Here is a 12,062-nt window from a genome sequence, read left to right as displayed (position 1 = left end):
TGCAAATATGGAGGTTTTGTCAGTAGAAAGGTTATGCTGGTAAAAATCCAACTGTGGGTAACATCCCACAGAATTTTCACTCTTCTAGGTAGTTAAGGAAGTGGTAAATATTGTGAGACTTCAGGGCTTTGATTGATCGCAATGTGAAGTAATTTGCATGCCAAAGCAATACATTTTGGGAATCCTGTCCTGAACCTTGTGGGAATAATTATCTTTCGCTTCTTATCCTAATTATAATATAGTATTAAATTCAAAGACTAACACAGGAAAAAAAATAGGAAAGAAAAACATGCACTTGTCCAGGTCAAATTTTGGCTTTATCTGATTGCAAAGAAAGTTAGAATATAGTAAACAAATCTCTGTTTTTATGCCTGAAGGAAAAATTCTCTTTTCAGAGGGTTGTACTCCACCCAAGAAGTGTGTTTGACCACTAATTGCTACTTGCCAATTTAAATGTTTAAGTGTATAAAACATTAACATACATGTGGTTGATTTCTCCAGTCAGATCTATGATTTGCACTAAAGCAGTCAGATCTCAGATGAGGAGACACTCCTGCTTGACAAGTGTCTTACAAGGGATCAGGGTCCAGAGTCCACAAATGGATTCCCACCCCAACTGAGACAGCCACGTTCTGTCCCATTCTTAGACTATCTAGGCCTTTCTTTCCTCCTTCATTTTCTCAATTTCGGCCTCTGATGGAAATAAAACCCAGAGTTTCTCTCCTAAGATGTAGAAGTATCTTGTAGGCCAGGCACAGCTCTTGAGGTAGGGCTGTCAGATTAAATCCAGCTTACCAGTTATAGTTAAATTTTAGGTGAATGACTGTTTTATAGTTTATGTCCCACAAAGCATGTGGAGCATATTTATTGTAAAAAATTCTAAGGTGAATGAGCATCTTATATGCACAGTTGCAGAAACTGGCCTCCCTGGCTGGAGGAGACAGCTTGAGATAGGTGACATTATTATTCTGTTGGGGACTGAAAAGTACTTCTAAAGCAAAAGGCAATGACTCAAGGCAATGTAAAACAACTTCCAGGGTAGGAAGAAGAAATTTCCCCTGTATCGATGTGAGCAACAAAAATTGGACTGAGGTCCTTTATAATAAAAAGTACAAAAAGAATTGACACAACTAGTTATTGGGGGCGAGGTGTGGGAAAGAAAAAGTTGATCCTGTCCTCTACTCATTTTATTAAATACAAAAATCCTTATATAATTATTATAATATAGCAAAGCCAATCTTTTGAACAACATGGCTGGTCTATACTCTCTCTTACTTGATCCCTCTGTTTGGCTACATTCCTACCTTCTTCAGATAATTGCCAAAGAGGATTTCTTGTATTTGTATATTAGCAAACTTCCTTTTACCTAATCCTGCGAAGTAAGTCGCCCATAGGTTTTGTGCTGGTTGAGTGGCTAAAATGACTTAATCACAGGTAGTAGTCTAAGTGTCTAAGTGCTGGATTTATAAAGTGCTTTATGTATACAATGGGAACTAATATTTTCATCTCATGATTAAAAAAATCTGAACCAGAGAGGAGAGAGGCTTGGCGCTGGTGGTTTGTAGGAGCTTAGAGTTGGTTTTTAAGTCCTGGAGAATTCTAAGCTGAAGGGCCTCTAGGTTTCCTTTTTCTTTTTTACCCTGAGGACCTGCAGAGGGATCTGATGGTGCACAAATTCTGTCCAACACTTACACATAGCTACGAGATGAAAGTGAAACCTATAAGGACAAAGTGAAAACTCGGGAAAGAGCAGTTGGGACTGAGGTGTGTCTTGCTATTTCCATTCCCATTTTTTCTTTATTCAATCCATTATTCCTCATTTATGGAGAGCCTCACTGTTATAGACAATCTGAATTTATTTATTTATTTTTTATTTTTTTAAAAGATTTATTTATTTGCACATACAGAACTGGGGTACAGGCCAGAGGCTCAGGGGCGGCGAGAGGCTTCACCAGAGACAGAGTGGGGAGCAGAACAGAGAGATCGACGAAGTACACTGCTGAGGGGAGCAGCGGGCGTGTCAGGAGAGGTCTGCCATACCATGTGGTCACCTCTCAGGCAGGAATCGAACTCATGCAAAAGTGGCTTTAGCTTCTTAGTGCTGTGCTTTAGCCCGCTGAGCCACCAGGGAAGGCCAATCTGAATTTATTTTCTCCACAATTTTCTATTCATCCTTTGGAGAATTCTATGACTGTTCCTTTAAGAAGTGTTTCCCCGGGTCCTCCCTGGTGGTGGTGGCACAAGGGGTTAGGACACAGCACTGCAAGCTGGCAGAAGCCACTTCAGTGAGAGTTCAGGAGATCCACATGGCGCATCTGACCTCTCCTGACCTGCCCGTTGCTCTCCTCAGCAGTGTACTTAGTCGATCTGCCTGTTCTGCTCCCCACTCTGTCTCTGGTGAAGCCTTTTATCCCTGCACCTCTGGCTTGTACCTCAGTTCTGTATGAATGAATAAGTAAATCTTTTTTTTAAATGAAGTATTTCTGTAAAAAGGTAAAAATATCCTCAAATATATCACCCATTGAAAACTGCCCACTACTATAATGGAATGTTTCTTGACCCACCATTTGATTCTATTTGATCCCATATTCAAAAGCCATTTAAAAGCAGATTTCTTGTCCATACTTTAAGCAGTTAATGTAGTCTATTATTTGGATATTCTTCTTGATTAGGTCACTGTTTCATTTTATTAAACTCATTTAGGTGCTTCTGTTTTATAATTGTGTGGGATTTGGGGGTAAATCATTTAAAGGTGTATGCTCTATAAATAAATCACTCTCCCTTTGCTGCTAATGTTTAACTGGTTCTATTGAAAGGGGGAAAGAAAGCCAAAGAAAGCTGAGACACAGCTTTTGTTAAAGAGAAAAAATATACCAGTTCTGTTTAGAAAAGACCTTTAAAAACCCATAGTGATTATACAAAAGGATAAAAAGCATTTTAGTGAGAGATGAAATAAGTGGTAAACAATCATACCCCCAACATAGAGAATGCGTCATTTCCCCATTGAAAAGAAGGTGCTAGAACTCAGAAAAACGTGTTTATCGTAAGGAAGAGACAGAGGTTGGACATTTTCCCCCCTCGTATTTTGCAGCATTCATTGAGGCCATCCTGTTAATTAGCTATACTTTTAAAAATAACTCTATGAATCAGCTTTTTAAGGTCTGAAAAACTAAGCGAAAAGAGAAAAAGTTCATGTCTGTGTAATTTGCATATCAAGTAACAGTGTCTGAAACTCTGTTCTTCTAGAGAATATTTACAGGCTACTTCTGATATTTAAGAATAAGATTTCCTATCCTTTTTATTTGGAAAGTTGTTTCCAATTGTAAACATCTATGTGGAAAAAAGGAGTGGTATCAATATTTTAAATAAATCTTGTTATTTGATGGATAGTTCAATGCATAATTACCCTGGCATACAATTATGGCAAAGAGCATACTACTATGGTAAAGGATGTAGATGACCTTTCTTAAGAAACTACATCTCATCGTACCAAATTTAAGAGAATTAACAAGCTAAATATAATGGGAGAATTAGTTTGTATATTCAGAGAAGGTATGTGAGCTATTCCTAACAGAGAAATAAAGAAGAAACTGTGATCCATGGTCTTTAGCAATGAGACCCTTTTTAGTTGACTCATCCAATGTGAAAGTGAAATGAAATATCATCTATTCTGCAGTCAAGAAGATAATTAATGAGCCACTCATTTCTAAATGAAGGCCTAAGGGAATAAAGCAACCAGCCTTGAATTTACAAAGAGAAAAGTGGTTACATGTTTGAAAGAATACCAAATCAAAATCACCCCATTAATGTTCAAATTTGAGTTCTTATTCACTTTTAAATGAGCTGTAAGCCATGCTGAGTGCCTCCATGGGTGCTACTTCTCAACTGTAATTACCATCTCTAGTAAAGTAAGAAGCAACAAGAACACTTTTCCTTTTAGTTCCTCTGACATAGGCTTTCTTTTGAGTCAAATTCAGCTGGACAATAAATGTAGGATCCCCTCAAACACTTCAAAGTGAATCTTTAGACCATTCACTTTTCTGTAGATTTTAGACACAAAAGTTGCCTGAAATATGGGAGAGAATTGGAAATAATATCACCAGAACAGAGCTAGACATCACACTTTGACTTTCTTGTCTACCTACCTCGGTGCTGTTTTGTATCATCTTCTGTTAGGGGGAAAGGATGTCCTGACCGAACTCTACAGACACAGGTATTTTGGACTTCACCTCTACCAAAGACCAAAGAGATTTAAACACGTGGAACTACAAATCCCATCATCACCAAAGGGAAGATTGCTGGGACCCAACGATGGAGTTCAGCTGCTAGGTTTGGTATAAAACCAGGCAGGTGGGCCTTGGGGGTCTCTTGCCCTCTTGGCTTTTAGCTTTTCACTGGCTCTCAGTGCACCATTGCGGTTCCAGGTCAGCAGAACTGGTAGGACTAATTAACCAACTTATCTCCTTTTCTTTCTCTCTGAGTTATTCATTTCTTTATTTCCCCCCTTTTTTTGTAAATAAACCCTTTACTAGTCTTTTTGTGTGTGCCTGCAGTTGAGTCTTGTTTAAAGTCTCTTTTAGGCACATGGGTGTGAGAACTCACAGTTAGGCAACCCATTTCATATCAGGGTGCTCTGTAACACAATGACTGATAATAGTTAACATTTATTAAGTGCCAATTACATGCATGTTACTTTATGTGCATTATCTTCTCTAGTCCTTGTCACAAAAGTATATGGTTATTATCCCCATTTTACATATAGGGAAATTGAGTCTCAGAGAGAGAAAATCCTGATGTGGGCAGAATTCAAGCACAAATCTCATGATTCAAGAACCCAAGTTCAGATTCTACTTCTATAAAGTTGCCAGTGCCAAATAAGGGGTGGAGATTCATAATAGGGTCATCAGCAAGGCTGAGGGACATCAATTCCAGTGCTGTACAGCAAGGATCACCATTTTCATTCTTCTTGATTGAGAAGGATTCTCACCAGAAAGTAGTCAAGGACCAAAGAGATCAATATTGCCTTTCAGAAAAAGAAAATTTCTTCTTGTTTGTGAAAGAACCGCAATCTACATTCTCTCATCCACTTCCTCTCTATTATGGGCTGAAATGTATCTCCCCTTGCCATCCCCAGATTATATGTTGAGGTCTTAACACTGTTAAAGAAAAAAATTATTCCAGATACTTGTTAAAGATGGCAAGGCAGACTTTATTTAAGAAGAGGCATATTGCAATGGGGGGAGGGATCTGGCTCAAAAACATACTACCCAAGGACAACTGAAGGATTTTATAGTCAAGAGCATTTGGGGTGGTGGGGGAGGGAAGCAGTCAGCAGACAGAAAGCTGAGAAGCTGGGGGGTGGTTCTTGCTAGCTCGAAATAGGATCCCTGCTGGAGACAGGTCAGGATGATACAATATTGATGGCATAAGGAACTTGATCAAATATAAGGGTAGGGGATTTGAAGCTAAACTTACCCAGCAAAGTTCTTACTAAAACTGAAATAAAAAGGCCAAGGACAAAGACCAAGGCCAGGACCTGGAGGACTTAGAGGACCTTTTCTGGAGCTAAGTTAAGGACAGGGTCTTCATCAACTCTTAGGACCTCCCAAAGTGACAATATTTGGTGATCTGGGTCTTTAGAAGTCATTACTGTAGACTCTGATGCATGTGGCTGGATTTGGAGATGGAACTTTCAGAGAGATGCTCACTGAAGCTGTTAGGGTGGGCCTTTATCCAGTCTGACTGGTGTCCTAATAAGAAAAGGAAATTTAGAAACGAGAAAAACCCACGGAGTGAGAAAGGGGCCATCAGAGAGCCAAGGAAAGAAGCTTCAGTGTGAAATCAACCCTTGCCAATATCTTGATCTTGAACTTCGGCTTCCGGAGCTATGAAAAGTTAATTGCTGTTGTTTAATTCCCATAGTCTGTGATATTATGGTAGGCACTCCTGACAAAATGATACGGACTCTGAAGATCAGCCTTAGAGAGAATCTTTAATTAGAAGAGAGAAAGGACTGCTTAAGATGAAAGAGATAACACTTGGAAAACACTTTATTGTTAGATTTAATAATTTAGGTCTCATAAGACCTTTAAAAATAAGAAAACCAAACTCCATTAGCCCACATTTCTTTGGAAAAGTCACATCTCTAAATCCCCTGATCCTGTGGTTTGGGGAGAGTCAGTGCTTCATCTTATGGGAACTTTTCCTATTGCTGGCCCATGTGAACCACAAGGAAAGAAAACCCTCAAAATTCCAATGAACTACATTATTTAAATAGAACATGAAAAAGAACAAAACTTCTTAGTCAAGATGTCCTTTTATACAAATGATTGCTCGTGGAGTATTTTCTCCATGAACTACCATCAAATATATAGACATGAAACAAATCTATAAAATTATATTTATTCCTAATTAAATTCAAACTAGAGAAATGCTGGAACGGAAGTATGTTGGGTCAGATTTATCAATTGTGAAGGTACCTACAAATCAGATGGGACAATTTTATTCTCTGTGTCATTGAGAGGATGAAAATAATAATGTATCTCCTAACTAATATTTGAGAAGCGGTTAAAGGAATGCAAATATTTCTGAAATACTTTGAGTAACAATGACTAGATAAGTGTAAGGCAGTATTGCATAGAACATGTATAGAACATTTAGTGCCTTAGTTAATTTCTACAAAAATATCTTTGGGAGTATACCTAGAAGTATTTTCAAAAGAAACTTACAAAATGCATACTAATGAGAAGTTTTTAAAAAATCTACTGTGTTCAGTAAATTACTTAACCTCTAACTGAAGAAACATATTACAAAACAAAATAATGACCAAAAAAATTACACAAACCCAGAAGTTTTTCATAAATCACTTGTGCTGTTCTACAAATTTCTCAAAGGTGTAAATTCTCTCCCCAATTTCCAAGCAGCGATTTTGAAAGCTATGACAGAGGTTACAGAGCCCCAGTACCTTGTCATTCTCATTCATAACATCATCTCTGACACCTTAGCTTGTCTACCCAACAGGGACTGAAGCCCTCCCTTTTTAAGAAACTCAGCTTAGAATGTGCACAGAAATGACCCCCAAAGCTTTATCACAAGCTTTGAATTTAAAAGGTGTGTGTGTGTCTTACCCTTGCTCCTCCATTCATACTGTTTTAGTGTTTGTTCCATGAGACAAGAACATGAGGCCATATAGTTCATTCTGCGAGATGAACGGGAGAGACAGCTGGAGAAGGTAAGGACACCTGTAAGAATGTCCTTAAACTCAGGCACTCTCGTCAAAGTTGATGGATTTCTTTTCCTTTGATGTGTTTCATACATTCATTGCCTTTTTTCCTCACATGTCCAGGCTGATGCACCTCTTGGGCAGAGTCATCTGAATCCTCTGAGCTGAGCCCTGCGCCCAGTTCCAACCTCGTATCATCCTCTGTGTAAATGTAAAGAGAACAAAATGCAAAAAAATCATTATTCTTTATTCAAACCAAAAGAATCATATTATGTATCATTTGTGAATTAAGTAGAATAAAATAGCAACATTCTGGGGACTTGATAACATACTGGCAGCAGGGAATGCTTTAGAAAATAAGATCATTCTATAAACTTAACATTTGTGTTTACTCCCAAATTTAAGACAGAGAAGCAGTGACTTAATGCTTTGGAAGTGTAGGGACCAGGTGTGACAGCCTATTGTTTCTCAGAATAAGCAATTTCAACAAGATATAAAGTATACAAATGGGAAGCGAATTTGATTTCCCTTAATTTTATTTGATAGAACTTAACACTTGAACAACTGCTGTTTGCTAGACTATGAGAGTTTTAAAATTCTCCTTTCTCTATAATGGGTCCCAAAGAGAAATGTATCCATTTGTTTCATGGCAAATGTTCAACTGCAGATTTGGAGGATAATAAAAGCTCTTGTCTTGCTATTTAATTATTCAGTTGACTGCTAAAAAGATTTAGCGACCCAAATAGGCTTGTAACTCAGAAAAGATAATACATGTTTATTTTAAAAGATGGCCACATAATTCCAAAATAAGCTAGTAGCAATCTAGATTTTTATTATGACAGCAGCAATTTGACAATTAAGTTAAAAACTTGTAAAAAAAATGGTAGTCATAAATGTGCCTTTACTTCATTTTCATGAATATCCTTTCTTTGAGAAACATTATGTTCTTGAAGCTTCTTCATTGAACACCCAGAGTGAATAACTGAATAAAAGGTAACAATGAGACATTCATAAATATTTTTCTTTTCAGCATTTACATTTTCTATGAAGAGTTTAATGTATATTTAATATTAGACCTACTTTAAAATATATACACATCACAAAGAGAACACACATTAAAAGAAAGCACTGTATTATCAATTTCTGGTAAAACTTTAAAATGTTGTCATTAATTATAGATAGACCACTTTTCCGGTGATATATTTGTTTGACACCTGGCACGCCCTGCACAATTTACTCATTCTCTCCTTTTACATAGTCTTCAGTTCCCAAGGCCATTATTTTTGAGGGAAACCAAGCAACACAGGTAGAAACCTACATGAATGATTCATGCTAGAACACTCTAGAACATGCTTCTCTATGGGGTATGCTGATTGACTAATCCAACTTGATGGCTTAAGCTCCTGTGGCCTTAAGCAGAAGTGATCCATTTACCAGATCCTCCAGATTAGCTAAGCCTCTCAGCACCTGGGGGGCCCTCTTCAGCTTCCCTAGCCTACAGGAAATATTTGCAATGTAACCATGATGAAGCAGTTCCTGAACAAACACATATATATTCTCACACCAATGTAAAATGGCTGCTTATATTTGGCACCTCCCAGGCACTTAGTAGTATCTCTTATTTTTTTAAATAAACCTTTATTGTTACAGAGGCAGCACATTGGTATTAATGAAAAAATTGGAGAATAGGGAGAAATTTCCAGATCATTAGGTGAGAGACTGAGGAGCAAGCATCTGCTCCAGCTGCATACAGCAATGTGCTCCTTCCTGCCCTGCCCTCATATGGGCCTAGGCCTGACCACTGACTAGAAAATGGTGAAAGAAACCTCTAACTATGATGTTTTGGGGTTAAACCCAGTGCCACCCAGGAAGAATTGAGTAAATCTTATAGAAAGTGAACCTGGAAGTACCACCCTAACCAGAATCCAATTGGAGAGAAGTTTAAAAAGATTTCTCAAGTGTATGAAGTGTTCTGTGATGCAAAGAAAAGGGACTATGTGACAAAGAGAATAGACCATTTAAGAAGGCAGAGCAGTGGTGTTTTGGCTTAGCATTGGCAACTTTGATGTGTTTTTTGGAGGAGCAGGAAGGGTAAGAAAGAAGAAAGTTGTTTATCAGCTCTTGGTGACCTTAGAACACTTATATAAGGGTGCAACAAGAAACTAGTTCTACAAAAGAATGATTTGTAACAAATGTGAAGGCTGAAGTGGTAAGAAAGAGACAGTAAACTAAGTGGGGTGGGGGGGGAGATGGTAAGAAAGAGACAGTAGGCTAACGTCCCAATTGCAGAGGTGCTGGAGTGCAAATAGGAATTTTTCAGCCCTGGAGTAGTTCTGCAAATTTAGTCTGTGTGCATGGGATACCAGGGAACAAAAGAGATATAAATGCTGCAGTGGGAGGAAGATAACTTGAGAGAAGATTCTAGAAGCTTATTTGGCAAAGGCAGGAAGGATGACCAGAACATAACATTCCATCCTGAAGGAGACCATGCACCAGGACAGGAGTCAGGAGATATTATTATTGTGAGATCAGGATCACCATGCTATATTCACAAGAAGAGCTTTTCCTGGGTATCAGCATACAACTGGCTGACTTCCAGTATCCAGATCTACTCTTGATACCACAAGTGATCAGCTCCCATCCAGATCAGGTTGTCAAACATGGAGATAACAAGTGTGTGCTTAACAAGTGTGTGCTAAATAAAGGCATAAACTCTCTGGAGAATGAATGACTTTTTTTTTTTTTTCTCCTGGTAAACTCTTTGCTGGAAAACTCCTCCCTGAGAAGAAGGGAGTAGAAGAGTGATGACACAGACCAGGTAGATCAGCTGACTTTAATCCAAATCAGGGCAGGCAACACCATTACAATGGTGAAGCTTGCGAGGGTGATATTTGTCATCCTTGGGAGGTGTTCTGAGTCAGGCCTCTTCATGGGGCCAGTGACAGCACTCACTGCTGGCATTGAACCTACCGTAGTGACTGAGGGAAGGGCTTTGTAAAGCAGACAGGAACAGGGCCCAGTCAGCAAAGGAGAGCCCTGGAGCTTTTAGTGGCTTTTCAGGTTTTTAATGCTCTCAGTCAGGGGGCCAGTGGGGCTGGCAGGTCTCCCAGCCCTCCACAAATCTTGACTCTCTCTTTGGGATCTCTCTGGCATTATCTGGTGATCTCTTCTGAGCTGTACTGCACCTGTCTGCTGCACTGTTCTGTGCCACACTCTGCTCTTATATGCTCAGCCTGCAGCCTCAGGTACCCACTTACACATGCTCACACCATATTCCAGGTGTCTGCCATCAATTGCACCAAGCCCGCGCTCCCAAGCGCCTCCTGCATTCAAGGTTGCAGGGAATAATCAGGCCAACAGCACAAAAGCCTGAGCATCGTCATTTACTCTACAACTATAATTAGTCTGCTCACTATTTGCTATTGTTTTGTTTTAATATTTAAACATAGTAGTGTCTTAACATTAAATGAAGAATGAACTCAAACTTAAAGAAATTAGCAAATACAAATAAGCAAACAAAACTTTACTTTCCATCACCCAGTATCACCGTGTTTTACAACTTAGTGCAAATGCTTCTGGATCCTTATATCCTTACAGATATGGTAAGCATATCTGTATTTGTATACATACATATCATAGTAATCAGTACAAGAGTAGACTCTATATAATGTAAAAACTTAATCTCTTTCAGTCAATGATATTTACCTTCTGAGTATGTATTTTTATTTCATTTTATTTCTGAGTATGTATTTTTATTTTATTTCAAAATTTCCCAATTAAATTAAAAAAAAATCTTTAAAACTATTTGGTGTTATCCAAGAAGCTTATCAAGAAACATATCTGCCTATTATATCCCTATTTCTCTTCAATCTATCATGATGCTTTTTTTTTTTTAAAGATTTGTTTATTTGTACAACGAGAACTGGCATATAGGCCAGAGGTGTGGAGGTTGAGAGGGTTTACTAGAGACAGAGTGGGGAGCAGAACAGACGGATCTACTGAAATACACCATTGAGGGGAGCAGCGGATGAAACAGGAGAGGTCTATGCACCATGTGGGTCACCTCCCTGGCCAGGGATCCTGCTAGAGTAGCTGCTGATATCTTCATAGTGCTGTGCCACCAGGGAGGGTCCTCATGATCCCTTTTCTATGACAGTGGCTTTTTGAAGACACAAAGCTGATTCTGCTGTGGTATGTGTCACCTCCTAGATTTGCCTGGGAGTCATATGGCTGATTCCTACCCTCCTTGATCCTCCATAAACTGGAAGCTAGGTCTAAAGAATGCATGGGTTCATGATAAACATTTGTGATAAAAATAAGCAAGATATAGAAAAAGTTACGGCGCTTCCATGCCCTCTCCGGGTGCACCATTCTCCCCAAATCACACATTCATCAACCTGGAATCTCTAGGAGGTCTCTCTCTCTGGTCTCTTTTTTTTTTAAAATGGAGGCTGCATTATATGCTCATTACTGATTTAAACATTAGCAAATGCTCATTGACTTGACCTCCAGCCCTCCTCTCCTGGCAGCTCCAATCCTCATGATAAAGAACTACACTATCCAATGTGGTAGCTACTGGCCATATATAGCTATTTTGATTTAAAGTTGAAAATTAACTTCCTCAGCTGTCTCTGCTAAATGTCTAGTGGCTACTATTTGGATAGTGTAGATATGAAACACATACTTCAGCACAGAACATTCTACTATACATACTAACTAGAGAATAAGCCCACTTCTTCATCCCTTGAGTCTGGGTTTGGTTATGTGACTTTCTTTGGATAATAGGATACAGGCATGCAAAGTAGAGGCTTGAAAAATGTTTTTGCACCAGGAGTCGTCC

The 12,062-nt window shown here is 38.8% G+C and overlaps 1 pseudogene; it reads left to right on the top strand.

Moving 5' to 3' along the window:
* The first annotated feature begins 9,034 nt into the window (after positions 1 to 9,034).
* On the top strand, positions 9,035 to 9,953 carry LOC101626541 (annotated as a pseudogene).
* The last annotated feature ends 2,109 nt before the right edge of the window (positions 9,954 to 12,062 follow it).

The sequence above is a fragment of the Condylura cristata genome, unplaced genomic scaffold, assembly GCF_000260355.1.
Source record: "Condylura cristata isolate star-nosed mole 26May11 unplaced genomic scaffold, ConCri1.0 scaffold00004, whole genome shotgun sequence".
Classification (NCBI taxonomy): domain Eukaryota; kingdom Metazoa; phylum Chordata; class Mammalia; order Eulipotyphla; family Talpidae; genus Condylura; species Condylura cristata.
The sequence above is the reverse complement of the archived record's forward strand: the minus strand, read 5'-3'. Positions and strand labels throughout refer to the sequence as shown.